This window comes from Sapajus apella, unplaced genomic scaffold, assembly GCF_009761245.1.
Source record: "Sapajus apella isolate SASKATOON/1434 unplaced genomic scaffold, GSC_monkey_1.0 scaffold1, whole genome shotgun sequence".
NCBI classification, from domain to species: domain Eukaryota; kingdom Metazoa; phylum Chordata; class Mammalia; order Primates; family Cebidae; genus Sapajus; species Sapajus apella.
In genome coordinates, this window is record NW_022436941.1 from 26,514,104 (window position 1) to 26,532,661 (window position 18,558).

General features: G+C 38.2%; 2 long non-coding RNA genes across 2 annotated transcripts in view; one reads left to right on the top strand and one right to left on the bottom strand.

Annotated features, from left to right (window-relative positions):
• The window catches only part of LOC116548910, a 167,994-nt gene that overhangs the window by 12,779 nt on the left and 136,657 nt on the right, over positions 1-18,558 (bottom strand). The window lies entirely within an intron of this gene.
• LOC116548912 overlaps positions 10,767-18,558 on the top strand; it is a 20,053-nt gene continuing 12,261 nt past the window's right edge. Inside the window, exon 1 of the long non-coding RNA XR_004267617.1 lies at positions 10,767-13,277. This is a non-coding gene — a long non-coding RNA (uncharacterized LOC116548912). The remainder of the gene's footprint in view (positions 13,278-18,558) is intronic.

Below are 18,558 nucleotides of genomic sequence, written 5' to 3' on the forward strand. Positions count from 1 at the left end.
TTTAGGTTTGGGGTACATATACAGGTTTGTTATATAGGTAAACTTGTGTCATGAGTTTTAGTATACAGATTATTTAATCACCCAGGTTCTAAGCCCAGTACCCAACAGTTATCTTTTTGATCTTCTTCCTCCTCTGACCCTCCACCCTCAGATAGGTCCCAGGGTCTGTTGTTTCCCTCTTTGTGTCCATGAATTCTCATCATTTAGCTCCCACTAACAAGTGAGAACATGTGGGATTTGGTTTTCTGTTCCTGTGTTAATTTGCTGAGAATAATGGCCTCCAGTTCCATCCATGCTATTTATGATCTCATTCTTTTTTATGGCTGCATAGCATTTCATGGTGTATATGTACCACATTTTCTTTATCCTGTCCACCATTAATGGGCATTTAGGTTGGTTCCATGTCTTTGTCATTGTGAATATGCTGCAGTGAACATACTTGTGCATGTGTCTTTAGGACAGAACAATTTATATTCTTTTGGGTATATCTTCAGTAATGGGATTGCTGGATCAAATGCTATTTCTGTTTTTAGCTCTATGAGAAATTGCCACACTACTTTCCACAATGGTCGAACTAATCTACACTCCCACCAACAGTGAATCAGTGTTCCATTATCACCATAACCTTGCTACCATCCGTTTTTGTTAAACTTATTAATAATGCCATTCTGATTCGTATAAAATGGTATCTCGTTGTTGTTTTGATTTGCATTTTTCTAATGATCAATGATATTAAGCTTTTTTATATACACTTGTTGGCCACACATATGTCTTCTGAAAAGTGTGTGTTCTGTAACATCTTAAACATACCAGTTTTGCCAGAGCAAAGGGCCCTCACATTCAGTAAACAAAGCAATGAGCTGCTAGGTTTCTAGGTAAGAAATAGTTAAAACCCTTGAGGTTAAGTATATACTAATGAAATAGTAAACATTTCAATTCTAATAACCAAGGCATAAACTATTCACCTCTTTGTGCTTATCATCATTTACAATTACAATTTGGCTTGATGATTATTCAGATGCTTCTTGAATTTAAAAATTACTATAGCAGTTATAGATTAATTTTTACATTTGTGTTTTATATATAGTAAAATTCACTCAAGTATAATCATAATAGCATATATATATGAAAAGAAACATTTTTCTGTGATTATTACTTATGTCAAGTTTAGCCTGCCATAAAGACTACTTTTACAAGCTTGTATATCCAGTGGATTCTCATTATTTGCAGTAGCTACATTTTAGAAAGTCTCCATGAATGCTGAATTCATGAACACTGAAGCACTACTTCTAGGCTAAATATAGGGTTAGGTTCCTACCAGCCTCCAGTAACAACACTTTCCATGACAGATAAATGCTCACCTTGTATTATGAGTGTTTCTGCTTAAACACTCCTTATTTAATATATATTGTTGATTTGTTAACATTAAACTCAGGAAAATAACACAATAACTCATGCCTGAATAAAGCTTATCCAACACAAGTATTTTCTGCACAAGGCATATCATAGCCTTCTAGCCCTGAGGAACACTAGGCTTGGGAGCCAGTTTAGACACAAAATTGCCAAGAAAAAAAACACAAAAATGCAAAAAACTACGCTACTAGCTATCCTGTGAAAAGACCACTTGTTTACAGTATAAAAGCTGGAAAAAAAAGCAAAATATAACCTTGTTTGATCTCAGTTAGGAACATGCACATGAAGCAACTCAAATTTTTTGCTGCTCTCCACCTGTCTATAAACAATGAGGAAGCGCTGAAAAAATATGATTTTAGGAGCATAAAAATTTTAGTGAGTAGGCAAATTCACAAATAAGGAATCTGTGAATAATGAGGATTGAATGTATTTAAGTTAGAGAACAAGTCCACATAAGATCAGAAACTAGATGTGACATTTCATATTTTAGTAATATGCATCTGGGTTGATAGGGAAATCTTGTAATTTTAGGAGAAAGAAAGCTGAATAGAGATTTTAGCAGTTAGCTTTTTTGGAATCCTGGATATAAAGTTTCTATATTTGACTTGATAAGTATAATATCTTCATACAATTATAATGTCAAGACTTTTTATAAACCCACATCCACATTCCTCAGGGACTTTTGCCATCATCCTATATTTTTTTCCAGTTTTCTTCGGTTTACTTACATTTGTTCTGTTGATAAACATGGAAAACAACAGCAGTCCACAAACCTACTGAAATCAGGTGCCAACTTTTGAATTTACATCCAAATTTTATATTCCTGGAGAAAGGGTCCATGGATTTCACAATATTTTCAAAGAAGCTTAAAAACCAATGAAAATGCTTTAAAAAGGAGATGAAGAGTAAGAAGAAAAGAAAATGAAATTCAAGAGAATCGTGACATTTAAGGAGCAAAGGAGGGGGAATAGTAAAGGAGACATGAGGAGGAAGCAATCTAGTGATGACACTGAAGACAAGGAAGCAGGAGAGTCTAAAAAGGCAAAAATTAAAAATTAGCTACTCAGGAGACTGAGGTGGGGACATCCCCTTGAGCCCAGGAATGTGAGGCTGCAGTTAGCCATGATTGTGCGACTGCACTCCAGCCTGGGCAACAGAGCAAGACCTTGTCTCAAAAAAAAAAAAAAAAGGCAGAAGAAGTCACCAATGGTGTATCAAGAGAAGCAAAAGGCTAAGAAAGGTAAGAAGTAAAAGTGATCATGGAGAACTCAGATGAGAGCAGTATTAGTGGAGCAGTGAGAGTAGAAGCCAGTTTTCAAAACTGAAATAATGACTGGGAGAGACTGTGAAGGAAAAAGAGGTAAGACATTAGTTGAGAGAAGCTGTTGTTGAGAAGTAATGTTAAGTCCCCTGAGGATAAGGAGCCAGTGGATGAGGGGAAGATGGCGACAGAGCTAGATAAAAATACACATCAAGCATCGACTCTGAGTCAGGTGCCCTGCAGTATATTAAGTGGAACGGTTTTGAACACACAAACAAGATGCTTACCCCTGTGGATTTTTTAGGCAGAGGACTCGTTTGTAAACCCTGCTTTCTCATAAAACCATATGCCTGAGCTTCACCTCAGAGATTCTATTAGCCAAAGGTGGGGCATCAGTTTCAGCTTCGTATAAAAGCACCCCAGGTCATTCTAATGTGCAGCCTGAGTTGAGATCCACAGTTCTAAAGACAGATGGTTTTATGAATATACTACAGAGCCACGTAGCCAACCTGGAATAGGCACCACCCTCAACCCTTTAAACAGGAATGAAAGATGTCAGCATTAGCATGGAGCGGAGGGAAAATTAGAATTTAACAGAATCACCCTTGTAGTGGCCTCTATTCCCTCTGTGAAGTTAAAAATAAAATCATCTGCCGACAGTGAGCAATGGAGGGAAACAGGAAAGGGATGAGAGTCTGGACTGATTACCGCAAAGAATGGGAGATAAAATTGCCACAATTACATTCAGTTCAATTTGAGGATCCTGCTTAAGTTAGAAATCTTGAATTTGTAGAGGAATTGATTTGTATATATGCTTGACTTTCTGCCATGTATGAGAGAAATGTGTATGTATTATCTTATCAACATAATTCTGGATTCATTCTTATTTGTGTTTTAATCCCTTAGCTCATGGTAATACTAATATGCAGAGACTCAATACTTAGCATAAAAACATCTGGCACCCAGTGCCAGTCACAATCTACTGTGTTCCCACTGTGTTATTCAGTTCTGAAGTGTACTGCCACAACAGCCTCTTCTAAACTTTACACATATTTAAGTCACTTGTGATGGAGATGGGACTTTTAGTTCATTGACTGAATTTGCTATCACTTTAATTCTCTGTGATAAGACATGCCTACTCTGTGCCAACATGCCTCTCAGCATGTAAAGGGATGGGCAACTTTGGTGTATTGGGTATTACTAGAGAGATGAATATCATTTAAGAAAGAGCCTAATGTTTTCTTTCCTAAAACTGCCCTCAAGAGGTGCACGTAAATAAACTTAATGTGCCTGAAGGTAATTCCGAGATAGATGCAATGCATTAGAAATTGTCTCATTGGCTTTCTTTCATGGACAAGAAAAAGTCTATGATGATTTAAGAGGGGGACTAGAAGATAAAATTTGCTTAAATAAGATCTATAATACAAATGCTTAAGATGCTGAAAATCAAGTCAACACACATCTACTGAAAATTTAAAGGTCTTTCTGCAAAGATCATGTAACATACTAGATATGGGTATTAAAAGTTAGCCAACCATGCATGGCCAAAGAAAATACATGTGTGCAATGACCAGAATAATGGCATTTCCTCAGTGATATACCATTTTCTATCCTTCCTTTCACAAATGAGGAGACTGAATCTCAGAAGGATAAGATTTTGTCCAAGGCACAGTTTATTCATCAACAAAAATGCACTGGGTGCCTATTTTGACTAGAGACACTGTTCAGGGGAGAAGAAAATGAATAAAATGAAGTTCTCTATATGCTCAGAGAGCACTTATTGTGAGAGGGTGCTTGGCAGTCCAGTGTTCTTTCTAATATACCACAAAACAAAAACTAGTCATGAGGGAGTTCGTCACAAAGACACTTCCTTCAGTTTCCATCAATAACAGCTTCGGAGATATGATCCATTTAGATACACATTAAAATACATGTTGAAAAAAGAAACAAGTCTATGAAAACAAAGAGTGTTGTAAATAGACACTAACTCCATTTTAGGGGACATACAGTAGGGAATTCTAAGTCTGAGAAATATGGAAGAAAAGGCACAACATAAGAAAGAAGAAATATGATTTTGCAGGCCAATCAATTAGCTTGGCTAGAGAGAAGACTTTTGTTGAGAAGTAATACAAGGTGCAACTGAAAACACAGGGTGGGGCTAGAGTTTTGTAAACACCTGAGTCTGAGACTGTGACCATTTTACTCGACTCCCTGGATAGTAAAAGAGAAGCACTAGAGTATTCCTCAAGCATAAACCATGATGAGAGGGGTATTTCAGGAAGGCTGCTTTGGCTGTGTGGAGGATGAACTGGAGTCAGGGGAGAAAGAAAAGGAGACCAGTAAAGGCAACACCACCACAGTGTTGGTGAGCTATTATGAGAATCTATAAAAGCTAACGAAGGTGATCATGGGAAGAAAAAAGGAGTATTTGAGAGAAATTCACAGCGAAAAAGAATGACCTTGATTTGGTGCTAAAAAAAAAAAAATGAGAAAGAGAAATAAAGGATAAGAAGGATTTGGAGATGCAGAGCTGAGACAGTGAGAGAAGATGATGTCACTAACAGAAATCATGGCTTCAAGAGCTTCTACTGGAGGAATTTGGGATACATGGAATTTAGGTGTCTCTTATCTAGCAAATGGAAATATTCTAAGGTGGGGGGAGGTGGAGATTAAGACCTAATCCCAGAAGAAGAAGGAAATGTTTAAGAGCTCTAGATACTATGTGGGAATTAATGTATTTGGGACTGATAGCTGAAGTCACAGAAACAGGTAGCTGAGTTAGTCAGGCTAGCAAATATATAAAGAAACTCTAATCAGAGTGAAGAGGCAACCTATAGAATGGGATAAAATTTTTGCAATTTACCCATCTGACAAAGGGTTAATATCCAGAATCTACAAATAAGTTAAACAAATTTACAGAAAAAAAAAAAAAAAAAACATCAAAAAGAGGGCAAAGGATATGAACAGACACTTCTCAAAAGGAGGCATTTATGCAGCCAACAAACATGAAAAAAGCTCATCATCACTGGTCATTAGAGAAATGCAAATCAAAACCACATTGAGATACCACCTCATGCCGGTTAGAATGGTGATCATTAAAAAGGCAGGAGACAACGGATGCTGGAGAGGATGTGGAGAAATAGGAATGCTTTACACTGTTGGTGGGAGTATAAATTAGTTCAACCATTTTGGAAGACAGTGTGGCGATTCCTCAAGGATCTAAAATTGAAATACCATTTGACCCAGCAATCCCATTACTGGGCATATACTCAAAGGATTATAAATCATTCTATTATAAAGCAACATGCACACATATGTTTATTGCCATGCTGTTTTGATTACTGTAGCCTTGTAGCACACTTTGAAATCAGGTAGCATGATGCCTCCAGCTTTTTTTGTTTGTTTGTTGTTTAGAATTTTATTCATTATGCAGGCTCTTTTTTGGTTCCATGTGAAATTTAAGGTGTTTTTTTTTTTCAATTCTGTGAAGAAAATCAATGGTAGCTTAATAGAGATAGCATTGAATCTTTAGATTACATTGGGTAGTATGGCCATTTTCACGATATTGATTCCTCCTAACCATGAGCATGGAATGTTTTTCCATATGTTTCTGTTCTGTCTTATTTCCTTGAGCAGTGGTTTGGAGTTTTCCTTTAGAGGTCCTTCACATCCCTTTAAGTTGTATTCCTAGGTTTTTAATTCTCATGGCAGCAATTGTGAATGGGAGTTCACTCATGATTTGGCTCTCTGTTATTGGTGTATAAGAATTCTTGTCATATTTGCAAATGGATTTTGTATACTGGGACTTTGCTTAAGTTGCTTATCAGCTTAGGGAGATTTTAGGCTGATATGATAGGGTCTTCTAAATATACAATCATGTCATCTACACACAGAGACAATTTGACTTCCTCTTTTCTTATTTGAATAAGCTTTATTTTTTTTTTTTCTTGCCTGTTTGCCGCTTGCTCTAGCCAGAACTTCCAATAGTATGTTGAACAGGAGTGGTGAGAGAAGGCATCCTTGTCTTGTGTGAGTTTTCACACAGAATGCTTTCAGTTTTTGCCCATTCAGTATGATACTGGCTATGGTTTTGTCATAAATAGCTCTTATTATTTTGAGATATGTTCCATCAATACCTAGTTTATTGAGAGTTTTTAGCATAAAGGGCTGTTTAATTTTATTGAAGGACTTCTCTGCATCAATTGAGATAATCATGGGGTTTTGTCTTTGATACTGTTAATGTGCTGTTTTACATTGATTGATTTGTGTATGTTGAACCAGCCTTGCATCCCAAGGATGAAGCTGACTTAATCATGATGAATAACCTTTTTTATGTGCCGTTGGATTTGGTTTGCAAGTATTTTATTGAGGATTTTCACATAGAAGTTCATCAGCGATACTGGCTTGAAATTTTCTTTAATTGTGTCTCTACCAGGTTTTTGAATCAGGATGATGCTGGCCTCATAAAATGAGTTAGAGAAGACTTCCTCTGTTTCTATTGTTTGGAATAGTTTCAGAAGGAATGGTACCAGCTCCTCTTTGTACCCCTGGTAGAACTCGGCTATGAAACAGTCTGGTCCTAGACTTTTTTTGGTTGATAGGCTATTAATTGCTGCCTCAATTTCAGAACTTGTTATTGGTCTACTCAGGGAATTGACTTCTTCTTGGTTTAGTCTTGGGAGGGCATAGTGTCCAGGAATTTATCCATTTCTTCTAGATTTTCTGGTTTATTTGCATAGAGGTATTTATAGTATTCTCTGATGGTAGTTTGCATTTCTATGGAATTGGTGGTGAAATGGCCTTTATCATTTTGTTTGCATCTATTTGATTCTTCTCTCTTCTCTTCTTTATTAATCTGGCTAATGGTCTATCTATTTTGTTGGATTATAGATAGACAAGCTCCTGGATTCATTGATTTTTTTAAAGGTTTTTCATATCTCAATCTCCTTCAGTTCTGCTCTGATCCTAGTTATTTCTTGTCTTCTACTAGCTTTTGAATTTGTTTGACCTTGCTTCTCTAGTTCTTTTCATCATGACATTAAGGTGTCAATTTTACATCTTTCCTCACTTCTCTTATGGGCATTTAGTGTATAAGTTTTCCTCTAGATACTGCTTTAAATGTGTCCCTGAGATTTTGGTACATTGTGTCTCTGTTCTCCTTGGTTTCAAAGAGTATCTTTATTTCTTCCTTCATTTCATTATTTATCCAGTAGTCCTTTAGGAGCAGGTTGTTCAATTTCCATACAATTGTGTGGTTTTGAGTGATTTTCTTAATCCTGAGTTCTAATTTGATTGCACTGTGGTCTGAGAGACTGTTTGTTATGATGTCCTTTCTTCTGCATTTGCTGAGGAGTGTTTTACTTTCAATTATGTGGTCAATTTTACAATAAGTGTGATGTGGTGCTGAAAAGAATGTATATTCTATTGATTTGGAGTGAAAAGTTCTGTAGATGTCTGTTAGATCTGCTTGGTCCAGAGCTGAGTTTAAGTCCTGAATATCCTTGTTAATTTTCTGTCTCGTTAATCTGTCTGATATTGACAGTGGGGTGTTAAAGTCTCCCACTATTATTGTGTGGAAGTCTAAGTCTCCTTGTAGTTCTCTAAGAACTTGCTTTATGAATCTGGGTACTCCTGCATTGGGGGCATATATATTTAAGACAGTTAGCTCATCTTGTTGCACTGATACCTTTACCATTACGTAATGTCCTTCTTTGCCTCTTTTGATCTTTGTTGGTTTAAAGTCTGTTTTATCAGAACTAGGATTGCAACACCTGCTTGCTTTTTTTTTTTTTTTTTTTTTTTTTGCTTTCCATACGGTTGGTAAATATTCCTCTATCCCTTTAGTTTGAGCCTATGTGTGTTTCTTTGCATGTGAGATGGATCTCCTGAATACAGCACACCAATGGGTCTTGACTCTTTATCCAATTTGCCAGTCTGTGTCTTTTAATTAGGGCACTTAGCCCACTTACATTTAAGGCTAATATTGTTATGTGTGAATTTGATCCTGCCATTATGATGTTAGCTGGTTATTTTGCCCAGTAGTTGATGCAGTTTCTTCATAGTGTCAATGGTATATTTTTGAAGTGGCTGGTACCAGTTGTTCCTTTCCATGTTTAGTGCTTCCTTCAGGAGCTCTTCTAAGGCAGGCCTGGTGGTGACAAATCTCTCGACAGTTGCTTGTCCATAAAGGATTTTATTTCTCCTTCACTTATGAAGCTTAGTTTAGCTGGATATGAAATTCCATGTTGAAAATTCTTTTCTTTAAGAATGTTGAATATTGGCCCCCACTCTCTTCTGGCTTGTAGGGTAGAATCTTCTGGCAGAGAGGATCTTCTGTAGGATCTTCTGGCAGAGAGATCCACTGTTAGTCTGATGGGCTTCCCTTTGTGGGTAACCTGACCATTCTCTCTGGCTACCCTTAGCATTTTTTCCTTCATTTTAACCTTGGTAAATCTGGCAATTATGTGTCTTGGGGTTGCTCTTCTCAAGGAGTATTTCTGTGGTGTTCTCTGTATTTCCTGAATTTGAATGTTAGCCCCCATGCTAGGTTGTGGAAGTTCTCCTGGATAATATCCTGAAGAGTGTTTTCCCACTTGGTTTCATTCTCCCCATCACTTTCAGGTACACTGATCAAACATAGATTTGGTCTTTTCATGTAATCCCCTATTTCTTGGAGGCCTTGTTCATTTCTTTTCACTCTTTTTTCTCTAATCTTGTCTTCTCATTTTATTTCATTGAGTTAATCTTCAATCTCTAATATCCTTTCTTCTGCTTGATCAATTTGGCTATTGAAACTTATGTAGGCTTCATGAAGTTCTCATGTTGTGTTTTGCAGCTCCATCAGGTCATTTATGTTCTTCTCTAAACTGGTTATTTTAGTTAGCATTCTGTCTAACCTTTTTCAACGTTCTTAGCTTCCTTGCAGTGGGTTAGAACATGCTTCTTTAGGTTGAAGAAGTTTATTATTACCCATCTTCTGAAGCCTACTTCTGTCAATTCATCAAACTCATTCTTCAACCAGTTTTGTTCCCTTACTGGTGATGAGTTGTGATGCCTTGGAAGAGAAGAGGCATTCTGGCTTTTAGAGCTTTCAGCCTTTTTGTGCTGGTTTCTTCCCATCTTCATGGTTTTATCTACCTTGCCTGAGAATCACCAGCAGAGGCTACAGAACAGCAACGATTTCTGTCTGCTCCTTCCTCTAGTAGCCTCATCCCAGAGGGGTACCCACCAGATGCCAGCCAGAGCTCTCCTGTATGAGGTATCTGTTGGCCCCTACTGGGAGGTATCTCCCAGTTAGGATACACGGACATCAGGGAGCCACTTGAGGAGGCAGGCTGTTCCTTATCATAGTTTGAATGCTGTGCTAGGAGATCTGCTGCTCTCTTCAGAGCTGCCAGGCAGGGACGTTTAGGTCTGCTGAAGCTGTACCCACAGCCACCTCTTTTCCTAGGTGATCTGTCCCAGGAAGGTGGAGGCTTTATTTATAAGTCCCTGATGGGCTGCTGCCTTTTTGCAGAGATGCCTTGCCCAGGGATGACATCTAGGAGACAGTCTGCCTGCAGCTGCTGAGCTGTGGTAGGCTCTGCCCAGTTCAAACTTCCCAGCAGCTTTGTTACACTGTGAGGTTGAAACTGCTTACTCAAGCCTCAGCAATGGCAGACATCCCTCCCTCTACCAAGCTCAAATGTCCCAGGTGAAGCTCAAACTGCTGCACTGGCTGCGAGAATTTCAAGCCAGTGGATCTTAGCTTGCTGGTCTCTGTGGAGGAGGTATCCGCCAAGCCAGACCACTTGGCTCCCTGGCTTCAGCCCCCTTTCCAGGGGAGTGAACGATTCTGTCTCGTTGGCATTCCTGGTGCCACTGGGGTATGAAAAAAAAAAAACTGCTGCAGCTAGCTTGGTTTCTGCCCAAACAGCCACCTAGTTTTGTGCTGGAAACCCAGAGCCCTGGTGGTTGTGTATGTACTAGAGGGAATCTCCTGGTCTGTGGGTTTGAAAACCGTAAAAAGCACTGGAAAAGCACAGTATTCAGACAGGGGTGTAGGGAACAGTCCCTAATGCCTTCCTTTGGCTAAGAGAGGAAGTTCCCCGGCTCCTTGTGCTTCCTGGGTGAGGCAACACCCCATCTTGCTTCAGCTCGCCCTCCTTAGGCTGCACCCACTGTCTAATCAGTCCAAATGAGATGAACCATGTACCTCAGCTGAAATGTGGAAATCACCCACCTTCTGCATCAGTCTCTCTGGGAGCCGCACAATGGGGCTGTTCCTATTTGGCCATCTTGCCCAGGGACCTGACAATTATCATTTAGTACCATTTAGCACAATAACTATCCTACTTTCAAAAAGTAACAGGATAAATCTGTCCTTTTTACATCCTCTTCCATCTATGCTATTCCTTTGAAAAGAAATGACTTAAGTAATTTTTAAAAAGATTTCATTACTTATGGTTTTAATATGCTAAAGACAGCAGTTAGAGTCTGAACATTTTAAGTTAATAAAATATTAAGGAAGAAATATTGTTTGCAAAATAAAGACATTATAGCCTTAAGTGAAAACATATTTAATTATTCACTGCATTTAGGTTTAAATAAGCTCCCGATGGCCCATTTTTTGGTTTCATTCTTGGGGAAAAAAGTCTTCTGAAAGTTCTTTATGTTAGTGGAATATTCTGCTTAATATTTCATTTACATTTGTCCTGATTCTATTGTTTTGCTCTTCTATACCACCTATGGTGACGAAAGCCCATTCTTTTTAATTCACATTTCTATTCTGTTTTATAGGTTATTTAATACTGCATAATAAGGCAATTAGGCCACAACCCAGTGCACTCTAAGTGTCATGGGAATGATCCAAAAAAGACAAAATAAACTTAATGTAACATAAAAATGACTAGGCAGCATATTAAAAAATCAGATTTCTGATAAACACTTTAGTGCCATTAGAATCCACTGAAAATAGCCCAGCAAACTTAATATCCTCAGTGTCTTTCACACTGTGTGATTTTACCAGACTAGTCACAAATGCATTTTAAAATATTTTTTATAAGATGGAACCTCAAGTTTACCTGCATGTCCTATTAGCTGTTTGTGTTGCACAGCCACTTGAATTTAGTCAATTCTGCCTATACACAAAGACAGACAATGTTTGACCAAAACACAGGAATGTCCTAGTGAATTAGAAAAAAAAGAAGAAAAACTGAAGATTCCTCCCAATGCTTTTGCCTTCATTTAAGCTTGCTTCTTGTTATTCAATCAGCCCGCTGAGTAGATGCTATGTCTTTTTAGGTCTCCTCATTATTCAAGCATTCAGCATATTTTTTAAAAAGTGTGTCTCTTATGCTATAATGTCTTGATGTGTCCTCTACTAAGTTTTGGAAATTGTTTTAATAAGGACATGGTACATTATGCTAACATAACAAATTGACCTCCAAATCTCAGTGGATTAACACAACAAAGCATATTTTTCTCAACCTACATATCTTAAATTGGTCAGGCCAATTGAGATCTCTGCTCCACAATGCTACTTGGGCTTTTAGAGGTTCCACCATAATGGTGGCATCAGCATAATGTGACACTGCCATTTCCCAAAAATAAAACTGGCTACTGAGTATGCTGTGTCAACAAAGGTAAAACATGAACTTCCGTGCTCATTTTCACTTCTATTTATTTGTCATCGGAGTCTAGGAAACTCAGGAAGAGGAAAAGAAGTGGTAAGCAGCATGTACTGTGTTTCCATCAGAAGAAGTTATTTCTAGGAGGCAGTACTGTGAACTAAAAAGGTCTCTAAACTTTGAGGCAAGATATCTGATTTTGGACAAGTCACTTGGCTTTTCTGAGTCTGAATATGCAAAATGAGAATTTTTTTTTTTAATTGAGGTTGCTAAATTTTCCATTCAGTAGCTGGAAAAGTGAATTTCCTGTAGAATGACAGGAATTACATAGAGGCAAGCAATTTTATTTTCCTTAAATGTAGCATTAATTTTAATGTGTACATATATAAACAGTACAATTTTAAAATCTTGAAGGTAACATGCATATTTTAAGGTGCAGGTGGGACAGGGGAGGATTTTAGGCATCTCTGATTTTCCTTACAACTTTTTCTTTTCCAGTTCCTTCTGCAAAAGCACTGAGTCAGGAAACTTTATCTGGAAAGCTGAAGTTAAAGGTGAGCTTCCTAAAGTCTGTACTTCTACATATCACAAACAAAATGGCAACAACTTTCTAGAGCAGTTTGGTAGACACTAAAGTCATATGGCTGAGCCTTCAAGCTCAAAATGAAATCAGGAATTCATTTTCTAAAATACTAAAGGAGATCATGTTTGCAACTGTGTCCTATTTATGTTTCATAGTTGCTACCCATGTGATAACTTCCACCAGTCTTTTTATTTGGTATAGTTTCTGAATATATGCTGTTTAATGGAGTTACATGTAATTAAGGTGTGGTGAGATGCAGAAGGAAGGACTGAGAAAATCACTTTTCCTTGAAGTCTGAGTCCATGCTCCTCTTCCAGTATTCTTATGACCTTTTCTCTGCCATTGAGGCAGACACAGCTGATGCAGAATGTCAGATCTTTCATCATTCAAAGGCCTGGGGATGCAGACCAAGGTGAGTGATGGGGGTCTACCTTTGCTTCTTCCACAATACTTTTATCAGGCTTTCCTGGCCTTGCAACACAACTTCTAGAATTAGAAAGTCAGTTCACTAGGTCCTTGACTCAAAGGTCAGGATGAGATGGGAGATGGCAGATTGACAAGACAAAAAGGGAAAATATGGTACCAATTAGCCTCAGAGCAAGATAGAGAAATTTACATTTGCACTGATGAAAATTCAAATTTCCAAAGTCAATCTAAAAATATGAAGATTGTCTTTGAGTGAAATGAGAAATTTAGACAAGACTGTGGGCATCCCATGAGAAACATCAGAACATTAGAATCTTGTCCTGTCAAATAAGGACTTTAGACTTTAGACTTCTCCTGTCACAGTGGACTTCGGTGAGTTTCAGTGTGTTGTAAGAGTTGAATTGCAATAATAAGAAAAGAGACATAATATTAAAATAGAATTAGATATTTAATATTAAAGGCCTAATATTAAAATAGAATTAAATAAAAAAAATTGTTTGAACTTTCCTTCATCCTCTAGTCACTGCTCCAGAGCATCTTTCACTAGCAAAATAACCTTGAATGTCAGGATGAAGGTGTAATGGCTTTGCTTCAAAGCCAAAATTGGAATTTCTCTGTTAAATAAGAATGATTCTAGAGTTTGGAGCTAATTAGAGCTCTCTGAAAATAAATAAAAAAGGTAAATAATGTCTCCTTCTTATTTGATACATATATCTGATATTTGTGGTTTAATATTAGGCAGAAAGCACCATGGTGTTTAACAAAACTAGGATTCTTCTGTGTTTTGGGCTTAAAACTGAATATCATGAAATACCAAGAATTCAGAGACAAGGTGATTTTATAGAACTCTCTCAATAAAAAGGAACAAGGGCACCATTAGACTTTTTCTTAGTTGGGTTTCTAACCCTAATTGCCATGCCTACCACCATTATGTAGATATAGGTAAAGTCTTATGTTGAAAATGATTAAAATTAAAATCAGGCATACTGGCTCATGACTGTAATCCCAGGACTTTGGGAGGCTGAGGTAAGTGGGTCACCTGAGGTTAGGAGTTCAAGACCAGCCTGGCCAACATGACAAAACCCTATCTCTACTAAAATAAATACAAAAATCAGCTGAGCCTGGTGGCGGATGTCTGCAATCCTAGCTACTGAGGAGGCTGAGGCAGGAGACTTGCTTGAATCCAGGAGGCAAAGGTTACAGTGAGCCAAGATAGCACTACTGTATTCCATCCAGCCTGGAGGAGACAGAGTAAGACTCTGTTTCAAAAAAAAAAAAAAAGAAAAGAAAAAAGAAAAGAACTGGAATTAATAGAACGACTTAGAAAATTATCTTAATTTAGAGATTCATCAAATATTTGAGAATACTTCTTTCTCTAAGGCATAATTAGCCTGGTCATTGCTTGACTCTCATGACACAGAAGCCTGTATCCAGTGGAATCCATTCTGTCATGCAAATGATTTCTGTCTTAATGTAAATTACATTAGGACCATAGAGATCATGGCTATTAGAGGGAAATATAATTAATTACTACGATTACCAAGCTGTACACTATGTCTGTACTGATGGTGATTCCATAGCTCCAATCTTACATCCAAGTAAGACTCAGAGATCACTATTAGGTTTGGCCTGAAACAAACCTAATAGTACAGTAAAAAGACATTGCAAAAGCATACCAAAGAATGGGATGGTCTGCCCGAATCAAGTGTCAAGATTCTGTCCCTCAAGTGCTATCTGTGGAAGCTCATAGAGGATAGTACATCAATATTATATAGGAACCAGGATAAAGGGATCAAGATGACTGACTAGACACAGGTAGTGTGTGCCTCCTCCATGGCGAGGAAACAGAATAGTTTGTAGACATTCAAATAGATTGTTTAGAAGAGAATACATGGATTTATCAAAGAAGAGACAGGAAGCACTTGTCTTTTCAGGTGCTTCAGTGAGTAAGGAGGATATTCTGAGTAGCTTGTCCAGTGGGAAACCTACTGAGAGCCAGGAGAGGATCCTGGACAAGGGAAAACGGTAAGAGAGAAATTCTGAGAGCTCCAAAATGCGCTTTTAATCTTTTCTGTGAGAGAAACCTTCAGCCCACTACAGCCTTATGCCCAACATACAGAGCTGCCTAAAGATTGCACAGAGACGTTTCTCCAGAAAGGGAACCCACACAGAATCCCACAGGCATCCAACCCTGGAGCAGCCTCGGCTGGGCACCACTGTGACATCCCAGCTACTAGGGGGTCTACAGACAAGGCTGCAGCTGCTGCACTCCTCCAAGAAGGCAGGAAGAGAACAGGTGCTCTTACACATCCCTCGGAGGGTCCCTGCCACTCTGCTCTAGACTGCTGTTGAGACTGAGACGTGAGCAGATCACACTCCCCACAGCTTCTTGCCCATGCTGCTTGTCTGGGAGGGACTTGCCCTTTCTGGTTACATACCAAAGGCAAAATTTTGAGACTTTAATGCTGAATGGTGCCCTAACCTCAATTTGAGATTGGGCTGAGATGGCTGCAGTGTCACACAGCCAAGGACTGACAGAGAAACTAGGCTATGCTATGCATTTCTAGGACAAGACCTACAATCATGCAACAGGCTGCCATGAGACTGAGATGCAACCAGACCACACTCCCCACAGCTTCTTGGCCATGCTGCTTGCCTGGCACCTTCTCTGGTGCCAGGCCCAAGTTGCCATTATGAGAGTTTAATACTGGCTGCACTGTGCCCTCATGATGAGTTCCACTTAACATTGCCACAGCCATTGCTTGGTCAAGGCAGGACAGAGAAGCTACATTCTTTTAAGCATACCTAGGACAATATTTACCTCCCTGCTGTAGCCTGCTATGAGACCAACACTTGGGTGGATTGCACTCCCCACAGTTTCTTGCCACAGCTTCTTGATCATGCTGTGCGCTTGAGAGGGGCCTCACCCATTCTGATTACAAAACCCACAGCTGTCACCATTTTGAGAGTTTAACACTGGGCTATGCCCCAATCTTGGACCAGGTTTGAGATGAGGCAGCTGCAGCCACTACCCTGGAGTAATGGAGGGACAGAGGAGACCATGCCCTCCTAAGCACATTTAGAACAATACCCGCCACCTTACTATGAGCAGCTGTGGGACTTGGGATTAGCCCACTAATTCATTGCAGCTTCTAATAACACCAGCCCAGACTGCTTGGGTCCCAATGCATTGTTCTACTACTTCTACAGCCATCACCCACCCTCACCACACCATCTGTCCAGGGGCCTAAGAACCCACTCACACATAGGTGTGACACAGGAAGGTGTACATAGGGTACACCACCCCCATTACAAGTTCCTAAGCAAGTCACCTGGAGGGTCAAGAATTAGCCCTCTAGGACCCACTGACATGAGAGGCAGTGTAAGCTGCTCTGGGCCTAGAAACAGGCATACTTGCACCACTACTGCCACCACTGGGGCCCAAAGAATGGCTCACTTGGCATCTAAGTTCTTTTGAAATAATCCAGCCAGACAAAAATAATGAAAAAAGAATTTTTTAAAAATGAACAAATCCTTTGAGACACCTGAGACTACATAAAGTGACCAAACTTACAAATTATTGGTATTCCCACAGAGAAAGAAAGAGATCAAGGAGTTTAGAATATATATCTAAGAAAATAATCAATGAAAATTTCCCATCTATCAGAAGAGTTAGACATCAAGATAGAGGAGGCAAATATCAACTTTCAGACAGACACATTGTAAAAAGGTCCTCACCACAAAGTATTGTGTTCAGAATCTCTGAAGTCAAAGTGAAAGAAAGAATTTGAAAATTAGCAAGAGAAAAGCATCTAGTCACCTACAAAGAAAAAACTCTGCAGGCTCAAAGAGAATAAGACAGCACTTTCAAAGTGCTAAAAGAAAAAAGATTATCAGCCAAGAATTTTGTATACTGCCAGAATAAACTTCATAACAATGGAGAGATAAAGTCCTTCCCAGACAAGAAAATGTTGACGGATTTTGTCACCAGAAAACTTGTTCTACAGGAAATGCCCAAAGGAGTCTTATACTTGAAAATGAAAGGTCGATATTTGCCATTTAAAAAGCTACGTGAAAACATAAAACCCTCAATTCATATAAAACAATCACACAACGAGGACAAGAAAGAAATCAAATGGGAACATGACAGAATTTTCATCAAATCACAAAAACAAAAAGACAGTGAAAAAGATGGAAACAAATAATTTATGAAACAACTTGAAAGCAATCAACAATATGATAGGAACAAAGCCTCATGTATCAATATTAGCCTTGAAGGTAAATGTATTAAATACATCACTTAAAAGATACATATTGGCAGAACGGATAAAAACATGAATCAATTATATGTGCTTCAAGAAACTCACCTTATCCATAAAGACACATATAAATGTCTTACAGTACATGGATAGAAAAAGACATTCCACTCAAATGGAACACCAAAGTGAGCAAGAATAGCTCTAGTTATATCAGATGAATCAGACTTGAAATCAAAAATAATAAAAATGACAAAGGTCATTATGTAATGACAAAGGATCGATTCAGCAAGTGAATATAACAATCCTACATATATGCACCCAACATCAAAGCATCCAAATTAATGAAACAAATATTACTAGACCTAAAGAAAGAGATAGACAACAATACAATAATAATAGGGGACTTTAACCTCCACACATAGAACTAGACAGACGATCAAGACAAAAATTAATGAAGAAATATTGAACTTACATTGGATTTTAGACGAAATCGACTTAACAGACATTTACAGAACAGGCTATGCAACAATTACAGAATATGCATTGTTTTCATAAGCATATGAAACATTTTTCAATACTGACCACATTAAGCTACAAAATAAGCCTTAAAACATTTTAATAAATCAAAATCATATCAAATATCTTCTCAGACCACAGTGGAAAAAAGCTAGAAATAAATACCAAGAAGAATCCCCAATACTATACAAACACATGGAAATTAAACAGTATATATTTAAATACTAAAATCAAAAATAGAAAATTAAAAGAACATTAAAAATAGTACTACCGCTCAATTCAGCAATCCAACTACTGGGTATAGACCCAGAGGGAAAGAAATCATGTGTTTAAATAATACCTGTACAGATATATTTATCACAGCACTATTCACAATAGCAAAGATACAGAATTAACCTAAATGTGTACCAAAGGAGGATTGAATAAAGAAAATGTTATATACACACACACACACACACACACACACACACACACACACACACACGGGCAAAC